At 35.4% G+C, this 14,069-nt stretch overlaps 1 long non-coding RNA gene across 1 annotated transcript in view; it reads right to left on the bottom strand.

The window, feature by feature from the left end:
- Positions 1-12,382: 12,382 nt before the first annotated feature.
- The window catches only part of LOC131523536 (uncharacterized), a 2,300-nt gene continuing 613 nt past the window's right edge, over positions 12,383-14,069 (bottom strand). The window contains exons 2-4 of the long non-coding RNA XR_009266802.1: positions 13,313-13,353; positions 13,107-13,217; positions 12,383-12,894 (exon numbers count right to left, since the gene is read on the bottom strand). This is a non-coding gene — a long non-coding RNA (uncharacterized LOC131523536). The remainder of the gene's footprint in view (positions 12,895-13,106; positions 13,218-13,312; positions 13,354-14,069) is intronic.

Raw genomic sequence — 14,069 nt, 5'->3', positions numbered from 1 at the left:
GTGTGTGCAGCACATTTTACAGAGGACTATTTCCTGAACCTGGGAGTAGCCTGCCAGCTGTGCTCAAAGGCTGTTTTTCTATAAAGTGGGGCAATTCCATCTTTGCAAGGACAGTCTGGCGCTTATGACTCACAGACTGTAAGTATGTTTTCATATTTAAAGAATTTGTCACTGACTATTCAAATGCAAGTTTTGTGCAGTGTAGAGTAGATCTTGTTGTTTGTCGTTTCTCCGTTCACAAATGCAGACATGGTAATGTTAAGCGGCGCGATGCAACGCTACACATAAAAAGACAGTATAAGTCATTATAATTAGTAATTATGTCCCCACTGGATGCAACAAATGCCTCTTTTATAGTGGGTTTTATTGTTTTTGTGTCATCGTGCCGAGATACGGCATCACAATACGGTAAGGGGCGTAACATTTCCGTCTCACGCTTGAGGTATTCGGCCAATCACAACGCACTGGATAGCTGGCCAATCAGAGCACGCCTCGCGTTTCAGAAAGGCGGGGCATAGAGGAGCAACAATAATGTACAGTATGTGGAAAATAATGTGTTTTTTTTTTTACCTTAAACCGCCTAAACATTGCATTACACCAAATACACAAAATAATGTTCTTTTTAGCAACATCATATGACCCCTTTAAGTTTCCTCTGTACAGAGCCTGCACTCCAACAATGCAGTGACCCATTAAGTTCATCAGTACACGGCCAGTCTTTTAGGGCAAAAGCCTTTTAATTGGATAATTGTTTAGCACCATTTTCCTTTTGTTATCCTTCTCCTGTGTTAGATCAAGCCTCAGGCTGGAGGCTAATGTGGGCTAATGAAAAGGAAAAATGGCATCGGTAGATACAACGATCAGGGCCCACAGCCAGCCAGTGCATCTCTAGGCAACCAGTATTGATCTTGTACGTAAGCTCATGTTTATCAGGGTTGCTTAGGGGAAGATCATGCCTTTGGAATTAGTGGACCGAGGTTTCCAATTAGTGGTTCCGCCTGGCTGGTCTCTGACCGGCCCCCCTGAGTTTCTGGGCTAATCAGAGCTGATTAGGGCTGAAGAGACCTGTATATCTGTAATATACCTCAGATAGACACATACTGTAGAACGCTAGTTGTGGTGAATGAAGATCAAATTATTTTAAATGTTCTCAACAGGGATGTTTATTATTTGTGTCAGAAACATGTATTATTATTATTATTATTATTTTTTTTTTTTTTGGTATTAGGCACCTTGAGAAAGGGTCTAATATGTAGGCAGATATATTTTATGGACCATTAAATTATAAGCCAATTGATCATATGACTGCAAGTTAATTTTGTTATACCTAAATGTTTACATTTTCCTATTATTAGAAAAATATTATATTAAAATTGTATTCATTTATTTATTAAATATTGAAAGATGATCATTCTTTTTTTGTAATCAGTTTTATCAGTATCAGTATATAATTTATCATTCAACTTGAGAAAATGTCTGACTGTGAAGTAGGCAGATATGTTATGGACCAATAATTTATAAGCAAACTGATCATATGACATAATAAACACAAATAAAATAAAATGCCTAAATAATGTTTACAATTTCCTTTTATAGGAATATTATATTAAATATTATTTAATTTAATGCAGAAATATTATATATTTTATGTTATATTTACCTTTTTCTATTATTAGAAAAAATAGATTATATTACATATTTATTTATTCTTCTTAATAATGAAATCTGGAAGGTGAGTATTGTTGTTGTATTGTTTTTTGTAATCAGTTTCACAAAATGTTGATTGATATCTAATATCAGCCTATATATCATTTCTCAGCCAAACAATGTCTATATTGTGCCTTTTAATTATTATCATCTTAAAAGAATGTAGGATGAAGCTCTAATTGCTGCATTTTGCTGCAAATATTGTCTGATAATTGCACTTCCTTATTGTTATTAGGCTTAGATAAACTTCTGCATTAAATCAGTAAAAGAGGAGAAAGAAAATGTAACTTTTAATGTTTGCTCAGGTGCTACTGGGAGCTCACCCAGTCCAAGAGAAATCCGAGGACCTGTCCTCTCTCATCAGGGCCAGAGTGGGTGAACTTACTCTGAAAAGGGTCACGAGCTGAATGTTCTGACAGCAAATCGTATGTTTTGACAGGGCCAAGTAATGAAGCATGGTGTGACGGAATACCTTTTTCTCCCTGTCTCTCTCAATTGTCGTCTCTCTCTCTTTCTCTTTCCCAGATGCTGGCTGGGGTTTCACTAGTTCCTGTTATTTATGTCAGCTGCAAGGACATTCCAGCTGTGCTGCATCCCATGGTGACTCAAAATCCCTCTTTCCATAATGCATAATTAAGTTCTTTGCGTAAACCTGAAACCAAGAAAAGTCACTGTTGTGTGATCGCTTCAAAGCACCAAGGGAAAAAAATGATGAATGAATTGTATGAATGGAGATGTAGGACTGTGGAACACAACAGTGTTGTTTTTTTATTTACCTAATATGACCACAAAGTTTTCAGAATACTTTTATAACCTTTTTTGTTAAACTAATCTATGATTTGGCTTAAGAAAACTTATAACAGCTAGTTTGAAATGACATGAGGTAATTATTGACATAATTTAAATGTTTCCTAAACTATTCCTTAAAATGAACTTTGAAATTTCTGCAGCACTATTATCACCAAACAGAATTGCAAAATGACTATTATCAAACAGGTTTCCTGCCATTGATCACGTGATTGTTCACATTCAACACAGGCTGGAAAAAGGCAAAATAATATCTTTGCTTTTGCATGTTTTGCCACACTTTCAAAGTGAACTGTCAGGTGAGTGAAGCTAAAAGCATATTTAGTTTTATCCAAAATGTATGAATGTGAAACTGGCAATGTTTTATGACTCTGGCTGTTGTATCTATTGCGACAGTTTGGAAATTAAATGGCCTGAAAGCACTGAAAGGCTAAATCTCTATTACGCTTGAAAATAACATACTACATTAAAGGATGAATGAAAATTCACCCAAAAATGAAAATTTTGTCATCATTTACCCTCCCTTGTGTCGTTCCAAACAAGTTTCTGTCTTATGTTGATCACAAAAGAAGATATTTTGAAGATTTTTGTACCACCAAACAGTTGTTGGTCCCCATTGACTTCCATAGTAGGGAAAGAAGAAATACTATGGAAGTCAATGGGAACCAATTGTTTGATTACCAGCATTCTTCAACATATAACATTTTATATTCAATATAAGAAAGAAACTCATACAAGGAACAACATTATGGTGAGTAAATGATGACAAAATTTTCATTTTTGGGTGAACTATACCTTGGTGAACTAATACCTTAAACCTATCTGAAAAGCAAATGTGAGATAAAAACACATTTGTTGAATCAAATTTTAAATTGCTTCTACAAGCCTTTAAGTTCTTTTATTGTGACTAAGGTCGTGGAAGATTACTTCACTACCAGGTGAGCTATCAAACAAGTTTACTATGTCAGAAGAGCCATACCCAAAGGAAAAATGTATTGCTCAGTGGTTGCTTTATAAGCTCACGAGACTTAGATGAGATTCTCATATATCTCTCATTTTAGTATCAACGGCATTTCAGATGTTTCTCCTAAAATTCCTTAGGAGAAATAGAAGTAGACACAAATGAGACATGAGAAATATTTGAGAAAAAAAGAGTCAAAACTGAGAATGTGGTGGAAGAAACATAGAATATCTCTCAGGAGACTCTGAGACATGAGAATCCAAAATGACAATGGAAACATGGGAGATCTCTTTATTGTCTTCTTGTAATTTCTTGCAAGACTCCATTATAAAAATGTTTGACTGCTCAGAGGTTGGTTTTTTTTATTGCAATGGGGTTTTTTCAACTTTAATGATCAGTACAGTAGGAGGAGAGACAGGAAACTATTGGACAAGTGAGAATCGAACAGGAGCAGGAAAGTACCTTTAGCTGGGTTGTGCCTTCACGTCAATGCTGTCCACAAGGCTATGGCTCTGACAGAGATTACTCTACACTCAGGATACTAAGGGCCGATTCTCTTATGTCTCATTGAGATATCAGCTTTGTCTTAAGATGTCTTCAGTTTTATTTTAGGAGAAACGTTAAACTTTTACTAATATTGTAAATTCTAAAACTATCATTTAAATAGCATGAAACATTTCAGAATATCAAGGGTTGCTAGTTTAAATGTTTAAATTTATCTTCAATGTCCAGCATTGTAAAAGGACTTACATGTGCAAGGTGTTTAGTATGAGCAATACGCAATACCTTTTTTTTTTTTTTTTTTTTTTACAAATGTAACACTAGTGTACCAGTGTTTTTTTTTTGCTTTGTTTGTTTTTGTGTTTTTTTTTTTTTTGCTTTGTTTAGCATTAAAATTTTGTTTTGTACAGCCCATGTATGTAAATATAGGTTATGGTTTCCTCTGTTAAAACATTGTGCAATAAAACACTAAAATATGACAATGGCTGGACAATGCATGTATTGTATTTGATTGAAATGGGGTGGATAAATGACATTGAAGCTAACCAGAGGGAAGAAAAATAAAATAAAAGAGATCTCTTTAACATTTCAAATATTTCTCCTAGACAGAAATGAGATTCACTTAAGATTGAATGGAAACTTTTGCTTGAGTCTCCTGCTTCTCAAACTTGTCTCCTGAGACAAAAACTCTAACACTCTCACAATGGTCTCCTTTAAGGCTTTAGAAGAGATCTCAACAACATCACACACTGTGCTCAGATATTTCTCCTTAGCTAAAGACTCTGGATCTCTCACATGTCTCAGGAGACATGTTTGAGAAGCAGGAGACTCGAGCAAAAATCTCCATTCAATCTTAAAGTAACCTCATTCAGCTGGCTATGTGACGCAAATTTCAAAATGTATTAAATTACAAATCATGCATTATATGCTAAAAGTGTTTTGAACTATTATTGAAGTACTGTGCAAAAATAATTATTTATTTATGTATAATCTTCTCCTGTAATCATAATATGTGTGAAAAGTAATAAACATTGTTAGTGTTTTACCGTCACTTTTGATCATTTCGTTGGAAAGTGCAGTGAATTGTATGTTCCTTTCTAATGTTTGGCAAATGTTGAGAAGGTTTTTTTCTAATGACCCTGTATTGCCCAAATTGACATAATTGCATGATTGACAAAATGCTTACAGAAACAAAACAACATTTTAATAGCGCCCCAGAGCCACACTGTTCACGGTTTTGGGGGAAAGCGGAGATAGGTTAAAATATTTTAAATAGAACAATTACACAATTCACTTTTAATAAGAAATATTTTAGCTATATCTGATCATTTAATATTTGTGCCTGTTTGCTTTTAGTGTTTCAGTCTGAACCAATAAAGATATACAGGAAGAAATAGACTCAGGGATAGTCTGATTTCTATAACGTACTGAATATGTTTATTATTATACATTTATTCCAAAATATATGGGTTGACAGGCTAAAGCTGAACCAGTTTAAAGCTGTAGACCTCATCCAAGCTGTGTTCGAGATGTCTTGCAGCATGAATGCCAGGATCTTGTGCAAGAAGCATGTCAAAAGAGAAAGTCATACAACATTCAAAGTCATCTGTACATACCAGACAAAGCCTGTTTAATGTGTGCGATACACCGGAGACCCACAAATAACTCACTTGCTAGCATTAACACCTATTGCATATTCTTTCCAGGCCGTTGAAATAATGCATTCACCTAATTACATATCAAGACACACCTGTTTCTCTTCCCAACTACTTCCTTGAGAAGTCCCACACAGCCTGTAAAAATCCTCCAAACTTGCAGCAGCAAGTTATTGGCAAGCTTGGAGTACGGTGGACTTATTAGCTTTAGGTCTGTGATGTTGATAAATGTAATTCACTTTATCTTCTCTCTGCGACTGCCCCAGATTTTACTTTGCCAATAAAAATACACAATAATGTGAAGTGAGAATATATCTTCCTGTGTGGGAGATTTGAAAATACTCAGATTACTTGTGATAATATCCCTCACTGTGAATGTTGTTAGGCTTTTTAATGTTATTCCTCATTATTTCATGTTACCGCAGTAAATGTCAGCTTTGTGGAATGCAAGAAATATAGCAATAGAAATGTTATTAAATTTGAGGCAGAGGAGAATCATGTCCCCTCACAGTTTGAAAATTACATTTACAAATAATAATAATAAGAAATTATATCTTTAGCTAATTATAAATGAACTGGAAGTTTGTGCCCCCAGAATTGTTAGCACTTAAGCCCATTAAGTAATGTTAGTATAAGTGTTTTATTGGCACTGGCCTAATAAACAAAACTGAAATGTAGACTTTTAGTAACTCGGCACAGGAAAAGGATATTTTTGTTGCTCTCATTTTATGTAATTTCACTGCATGACCATTTTCAAATATAAACAGATTATGATAAGCTTTTACTTCTCATTTAGCCGGTGCATCTCATAGCAGGTTCTATTGGGTTTCAGTCTAGATCTCAGTAATTCACCCTGCCAGGATTCTGGAACCTTTAAAAAAAAAAAAAACATCTCAGTTAAAACTACACTTTTGTCACCTCCCAGATCAACTTTACCTGAACCCTCTGTTGTAGTAGATCTGGAATACTTAGACATCTGAGAACTTAAAGGTCCCCTGAAGTGCCTTGAAACATGCAGCGTTATTCTATGTGGTGACGTAATTTACACTGAAACAGGGCAGGACATATCGAGCAGCCATATCATACAAGTAAAAAAAACAAAAAACAAAAAAACTGCAGGACCAACTGTAATTATTATATATGAAACAAATTCTTTTCATAAGTCTTTGCTGAGGTGATTCAAGGGGCTGTTTGATAACTTTCAGGTTTGAAACACTTCAAGGCATGCTGAATCAATTAACTGTGTTAATAATACTTGATAATATGTGAAACTGTCAAAGAAGAAGCCAGTGTTCTGCTGATTGGTATTATCGAAAACAGTTCACATATGAATTTAGTTTGCACATGAGCTGTTCAGTCATGACGTCAGTTTATAGGCCACTTCGGAAGGCTCATTTGCCATATAGTTTTTCATTTATGAGCAAATTAAGCTGTAGGAATGTGTAACAACACATGGATACTTATACTTCAGTTACAGCTTGTGCTATTTAGGAAACTTTAATACAGGGGTCGGCAACCTCTTGGTCATAAAGTGCCATTTAATTGCATATATATATATATATATATATATATATATATATATATATATATATATATATATATATATATATATATATATATATATATAACCTTTAAAATGTCACAAAAGTTATATTGAAAAATGTACAAATTTCCTTACTGAAAAATTAAAACCTCATGATCCATGATATCCCAGCATAAGATCAATCACAAACCTGCTTATTTTATTAGTAACACAGAAATAGCGGAGAATATTACATATTTCTGAAGCAAAGAAGTTTAAAACGTATTGTACGGAATTAGGTTTAAATTTAAATATCAGGTTTCCAATGTGACCCTACTGAACCTCAATGTATGTATGTGTAATCTTACTAAATTAATTTCTGATACACACAAAGTTCATACTGATGAAAAATACTGTCTTCAATTAGACCTCACAGGACTACTGGGAGAAGCTAATTTGCTTGTATCATTATGATAACTTCTTGTTGAGTCTTATTGGTACAGATACGTCATATTAATTGGTTGTACACAATAATGAAGCAACATGCTGGATATCGCTCAATTGATGTTTTTCCCATTTAACTCATTTTAACGGGTCACTGCACTGCACAGCATGGCCCTAACCACTAATTACCAATTATTGACGTACATGTCCAGTTTGGTTAAATAGATGTAAAGAGATGGAAAACCTAAACAAATATCTGTTAACTACTAATCACTTCTTCCATGAGGAAAATGGTGAATGGAACCAGCAGTACAAAGGGTTTCTACCAAACAACACTTTATAACATTCAGTCAAGTTTGCCTCTGAACTCTTTATTAGAATTGAGAGGGATCAGATGACAGCAGTTAGATATCAGCAAAACCTTTCCACTGAGAAATTGTTCCTGTGACATTTATTAACATGCAGCTGGAGTATAGAGCTATTTATAAGTTTATAGTCCAGATGATTTTGGGGATGGGAAATGAGTTTCTATTGATTGCAGACTGACTGATATCATGACAAATCTGAACATAAATGTGATGCTGTGTGGACTGCTTTTACTCAAGAGAAAAATGTATTGCAAAATTCACTCATGGTGTTTATGACCAACTCTCCATTCATTTTCATTGCTGTCTCGGAGATTACATTCTAAATTGTGATATTCATGTCAAATGGGAAGATATCTGTATGACATATGTTTTTCTGCATGGTTTCTTTAAAGCTTAAATCAATGGTGATATTGGAATAAATGCATAACATTTATATCAACAATAAAAGGGCATTGCTGTCTTAATGCAAATGAATAGCTAAAAGAGTGACTCTTGTACAGCCTGTTCAAACACAAATTATTTCTGACACCGGTTTGCTTGATAAAGTATAGCACTTGAATATTTTAGCAATGAAAAAATTCAATTTTTTTATAAACTGCTTGAATGGAGGACTCGCTGTTCTATTTTTGCTCAGTGTTGCTTGGAAAAAAGATACTTGTCTCATAATGTAATTCATCGTTATTGCATTAATTTTATTCGTTCAGTTTTAAATCTGCACATTTGAGTGTAGTTTGTGTGCATGTGTGTCTCCAAAAATATGCACACTTTTTTTTTTTTTTTAAACCTCATGCTAGTTAATGTTAAATTATCCACAAATAATGTTTTATTCACACACACTGAGGTACATAAGATTGAAACCCAGATTTGGTGATAATATAGCGGAATGAGAGACTTGCAAGCAAGTTTTAAGAGGCGGGTTAGTTTTGACTGGAAACACCAAATTAGGCAAAGGATTTTCAGCACAGCATGGGTTAATTTAACTTGTACATTCTTTTATGATGAGATGACACTGTAAAATATGAATGGATAATATGATAATGCTATAAAAAAGGTTATTTGCTCTGTGTCGAGTTCAGGCAGTGTAAAATGCAGTCTCCTGCTGTGTGTGCTTTTTGTTTTCCATCTGATTGTTTGTGCCAGCGCCTCGGCCTGTTCCAAAGGCAAGTGAAAAGTGAGTTGTTGGATGATTTCACTCAAGGGAATTCAAAGTTTGAGAGCAACTTCAAACTGTTTTCTTTTCATTATATTTTGGATTGTTCAAGGAATATGTTGTCCATTTTTCTCTTGATGATCTACTGAACTCCACAGTCATTTTTCTCTCTAAGTGTATGAGTAGACTGTGAGGAATCATTTGTATGCATGATCTTTAAGTGATGATGTAATGTTCGGGTCAAGTAGTGCTCCAAGATAATAATTTCTAGAGGCTTTTATATGCATCCAGTTGCCACATTCCTACCATATGAGCATATCTATCTCATTCTAACTAGTCAACAACCGTATGCTCTCCAAACTCGAAAGACGGAGACTGGAACAAAGCCTCCTCGATGGAGAATAAGAAGTCCCATCATGACAATAAAACGGGGACGGGCACGGGGGGGACACGTCCCCGCACTAAGGGTGTTTTCACACCTAGTTCGTTTAACCCTTTCAAAAGCTCTCAGAGCGGTTCAGCGTGTATATGTGAACAAACCATGTGATCTCAGACCCCCTAAAGGACCCAAAAGCGAACCGTACTCAGACCACCTCCGGAGGTGGTCTGAATACGGATCGTTTGTGGGTCCGTTTGTGGTTCAATATCTTCATGATATGCGAAAGCAATGAGATCCCAGCCCGCTTCGCATTTAGTTTCGACATGTGTACCTGGAGGCTTGCCATCTGGGACAAAATCCATCGAAGTGGAGAGTCTGCCGAAATAAAGGATTCCTGTCCCTTCTACGAAGATTTGGATGAAATTTTGGGTGCAAGCGCTTGTGCTTGCCCCACAAATGTTGTCGAAGGTGGAAGTGTGGCAAGCAGCAGCAGTTGTTGATAGTGTTGGAAGAAAAATTTCTTTTTAGTTGCTATCCTCTTCCTTTTCTGTTTTTTTCAGATGCATTCCTTTAGTTCTGCTTTGTCTGACTCCTCCTCTGTTTGTCATTTGCCTCAAAATGTGCCACACCCATGTGATGACAACATGTGAAGATGCCATTTGAATACCCAAAATCCACTGCTGCAAAGAAAGCTGGGCTCTGAGTTCTTATAAAGTTGTGGTGTGAACAAAAAAAGAACTTGGTTCTCTTTTGAGTCCACTACATTGTGAACACCAAAAGGACTGAGGTCACTTTCGGCTGGTTCCCTTTCTGGTTCACTTTAAGTGAACTGGGTTTGGTTCTCCTCAAACGAACTATATGTGAAAACACCCTAAGTGAACTGGGTTTGGTTCTCTTAACCCTTAATCGGTCCTTGGGGTCTATCTGACCCCAATGGAATTTTCCTTTATTTTTTAAAAATGTTCCCTTCATCTCAGGGGCATGAGACTCTGTGACTTTTCCTAAATAATCTATCTAAACACACACAAAATTGAAGATTGACCCCACATTGAAAATGAATGGGAAAAGTGAAAAAAAATATTTTTTTTGTTTCATTTGTCAAAAAAAAAGTAGTAAACCCAGTATAAATCTGAAAAGTTTTACATTTTTGTAAAGGCCTGGATCTAGAGCACAAATGCAAATTGGAACGAACATTCTATCTCATACGCAACACACACATTTTTATAGAAATTGGCATATAAAATCAACAAATTTGGCATAAATCTGAAAATTTCCACTCATAAATGAAGGACTGGTACTAGAGCACAAATGCAACATGGAACAAGCATGTTCACTCACTCTCACACTCACACACACACACACACACACACACACACAGGTGTGACATAGGTGTCCAGTGCATTTTTTAGATTTTGGCAAATAAAATGCACAGAACATAAATGCATAACAATGTGACACACACACACACACACACACACACACACAGAGAGAGAGAGACATTTCTGCAAATTTATGTAACATAATTCGCAAAAGCAGACCATTCAAAAGACACCAGACAATAACAACAAATTCTAACCTTTGACAAAAAAAATATGGATTTTTTTATATATTATATATTTTAGAATTTTTAAATATATTTTCACAAAATATATATCATAAAGTTGCAAGGAGAAGCTGAAACATGAAGAAAAATTGACTTGAAACCGAACTGAAAATGAATGAGTCCCTATGGACCTCTGCTGGATATATGTGGTCATTGCACTTTCTTTCTTTAACTGTAATTCCTAAAGTTTTTATTCTAACCTGCAGATGGCAGTATTCTATCCCTAACACATGGGCCAATATCTAGAAACCATTTATTTTTAATTTAGGTCATAATTTAAGTGATTTTTTAATAAAAAAATAATTTTTCATAAGCCAATTTATGGCGTAGTTGAATAATTGTGCCGTAAATAGGTAAAAAACTATCAAATATACACAAAAACGCAGCATAAATGTATAGTTGAGAAGTAAATAAAAAAAATGATATATAGTTTGTCATATAAAAAATTTATATTTCCTTATGCAATCGCTCTGTAAAAGTTTGGGGTCTATCTGACCCCAAGGACCTTAAACGTAAAACCCTACTCAAGGGGCGATGTAGGGTTAAAACTAACTATATGTGAAAACACCCTTAGAAACATCCCAGATAGCAAAATTTGTCTGGCCCACCTCTGGGCCACAACCTTGCTTAGCTTCTGGCCCAGTTCTGGCTGGGTCCCCGGCCCAAAGCTGGCACACACACTGAAAACAGACTCAAACAATTTCCTCTGGCCGAGATGCGGCCCACGGCCTGTAAAATGACTCTTATTTATTGACGTGGCCCAGATCTGGCCCAGACACTTTATGCCAGATCTGGCTGAGACTCGGCTTGGTCCCCGGGCCGAATGTGGCCCAGAAACTGCTAAATGTAATTCAGCAGTGAAACACAAATACAACCATTTAAAAACATTAAAAAGGCTTTAATTATAAAATTACCAAATACTTTAATATAAATATATATGAACAAATGCACTACAGTATAAACATTCACACTTTTTAAACCACAAAGTAACAAGTAAATTATATTTACTGATATATATATATATATATATATATATATATATATATATATATATATATATATATAGAGTTCATTTGCAGGAACAGATAACTTCGTTTTTAACAATTTTTAAAAATCATGTTTTTTCATTGTGCATTCCAATTAATCTCAATCAAACTTCATTCAGGTTATTTTGATTAGGTAAAGAATAACTAATAAATACTAGCTAACTAACACGAAACAAAAACATAACAAAAAACATGATATTTAAAAATGGAGTTATCTGTTTTTGTAAATAAACTCTTCATATATAAAACATTGTGTGTCATAATTCAGTTCAGTTCTTATCAAATGGTGTCAGTGCAGTCAAGTCAGTAATATTGCTGAATATTAGGTGTCTTCAACCAAGCAAGACAAAAGGCAACAGTGACAAGGAACCCAAACCCAAACAAGACCCGGCTCAGTCAAGAAACCAGTTCTCATCTGGCCAAACAAATGAACGTGGTGTGATTATTCCAGGCTGCATCACAAGTCAGATTGTGGATTGATATCATTCAGAATATTTCATCCAACTTCTTCTGCATGAAGTAACATCACGCCAGCAGGTGAAGCTGGTAAAAAGGGTCTGTGCAGAGGGCTTGTCTGGTTCTCGTAGTCTTTGCTGAGGATCTGTGCTGGGGCCATCAATGAGGTCTTCACAGAGATCTGTCATCTAGCTGACATGGTCTCCGCTGACAGTCAGGGATGTGTTGTGGTCGCTCCTGGGTGCAGGTCCACCACCTGGTCTGGATACCGAATGGATCAGCTGATTACTGTAACCTAGGAATAAGGGTGAGACAGTATATAAGCAACTAATGTAAGCATTGGTGTCATTCTTCTTACAAATTAACAAGTACATTAGATATTATAGGAAGTGTTGCTGCTTACCCTAATTGGTGCAGCATAAAAATCCTTTAAGAGATTTGAATTATAGAAATGTGATAGTGTGTCATGTGTATGGAAGGTTAAAGAGATGGGTCTTTTAAACTCACAGAGTGTCTCTGCCTCCTGAAGTCCACCCTTCAGCTGGAGCCACCTCTTCATAGTCCCCTTGACCTCCATTTCAGCAGCATTAGCTTGAAAGTTTTTTTCCAAATTGCAGCCTTGAAATATGTACAAATATATATTGTAAGGTAATTATTTAATCTTAAACCTTACAGCTTTTTACAATCATTAGGACCAGACCCAGAATTCGCACCTTATATGTTTGATGAATGTACATGCAACAGCTCAGAATTTCTGTAAAAAAATAAATAAAAATGTCAGATTACACATATATAGTGTTCAGATTAAATTTAAGTTTGTTTGCTCATAATCCCCACCAGAGTAAAATAAGTATGATTTTAATCACATCATATGGCATATCTATGTTTCAAAAGTTTTCATTCACTCTAAATACTGAACCTGCTCAAGTGCAGCAGACAGATTAGGCCTCCATTCAAGAACAAAAGATGATGCACTTACGTTTTACGGCTCCCTCTTACGTATCTATAGTGTTTTTCTCTGTCAGAGCTTCCCACACACAGTGTTACCACAAAATAAATATTATTATTAAATTCAGATTGCACATATTGAATTGTCTTGGCAGGTGTAATGCTACTACAGCGTGCTCAGTTTGATTCACAAACAAATGACTCATTTGAATGGTTAAGTGAATCGAATCGAATCAGAGAGTCACTCGTATAGATGTTTATGGCGCCTCCAGCGCGGTCCGACTCCTATGATTCAATATATCACTCGTTGAAAAAGACGAATCGAAAGAATTCTAGCAAACAAAATAGAATTTAACTCATTACAACTTAATTACCTAACATTATCGTGCACTGGATACAGCTCATCGGTTTTTCATATTAAAAAAAAATTACATATTGTTTTCCTAAAGAGACCGCGCCTGACAGTTAGGCCTAACGTTACTCATCAACACTCAATATATCCGGGACCGAATGATTTTTCTG

The sequence above is a fragment of the Onychostoma macrolepis genome, chromosome 17 (assembly GCF_012432095.1).
Source record: "Onychostoma macrolepis isolate SWU-2019 chromosome 17, ASM1243209v1, whole genome shotgun sequence".
Classification (NCBI taxonomy): Eukaryota; Metazoa; Chordata; class Actinopteri; order Cypriniformes; family Cyprinidae; genus Onychostoma; species Onychostoma macrolepis.
The sequence above is the reverse complement of the archived record's forward strand: the minus strand, read 5'-3'. Positions and strand labels throughout refer to the sequence as shown.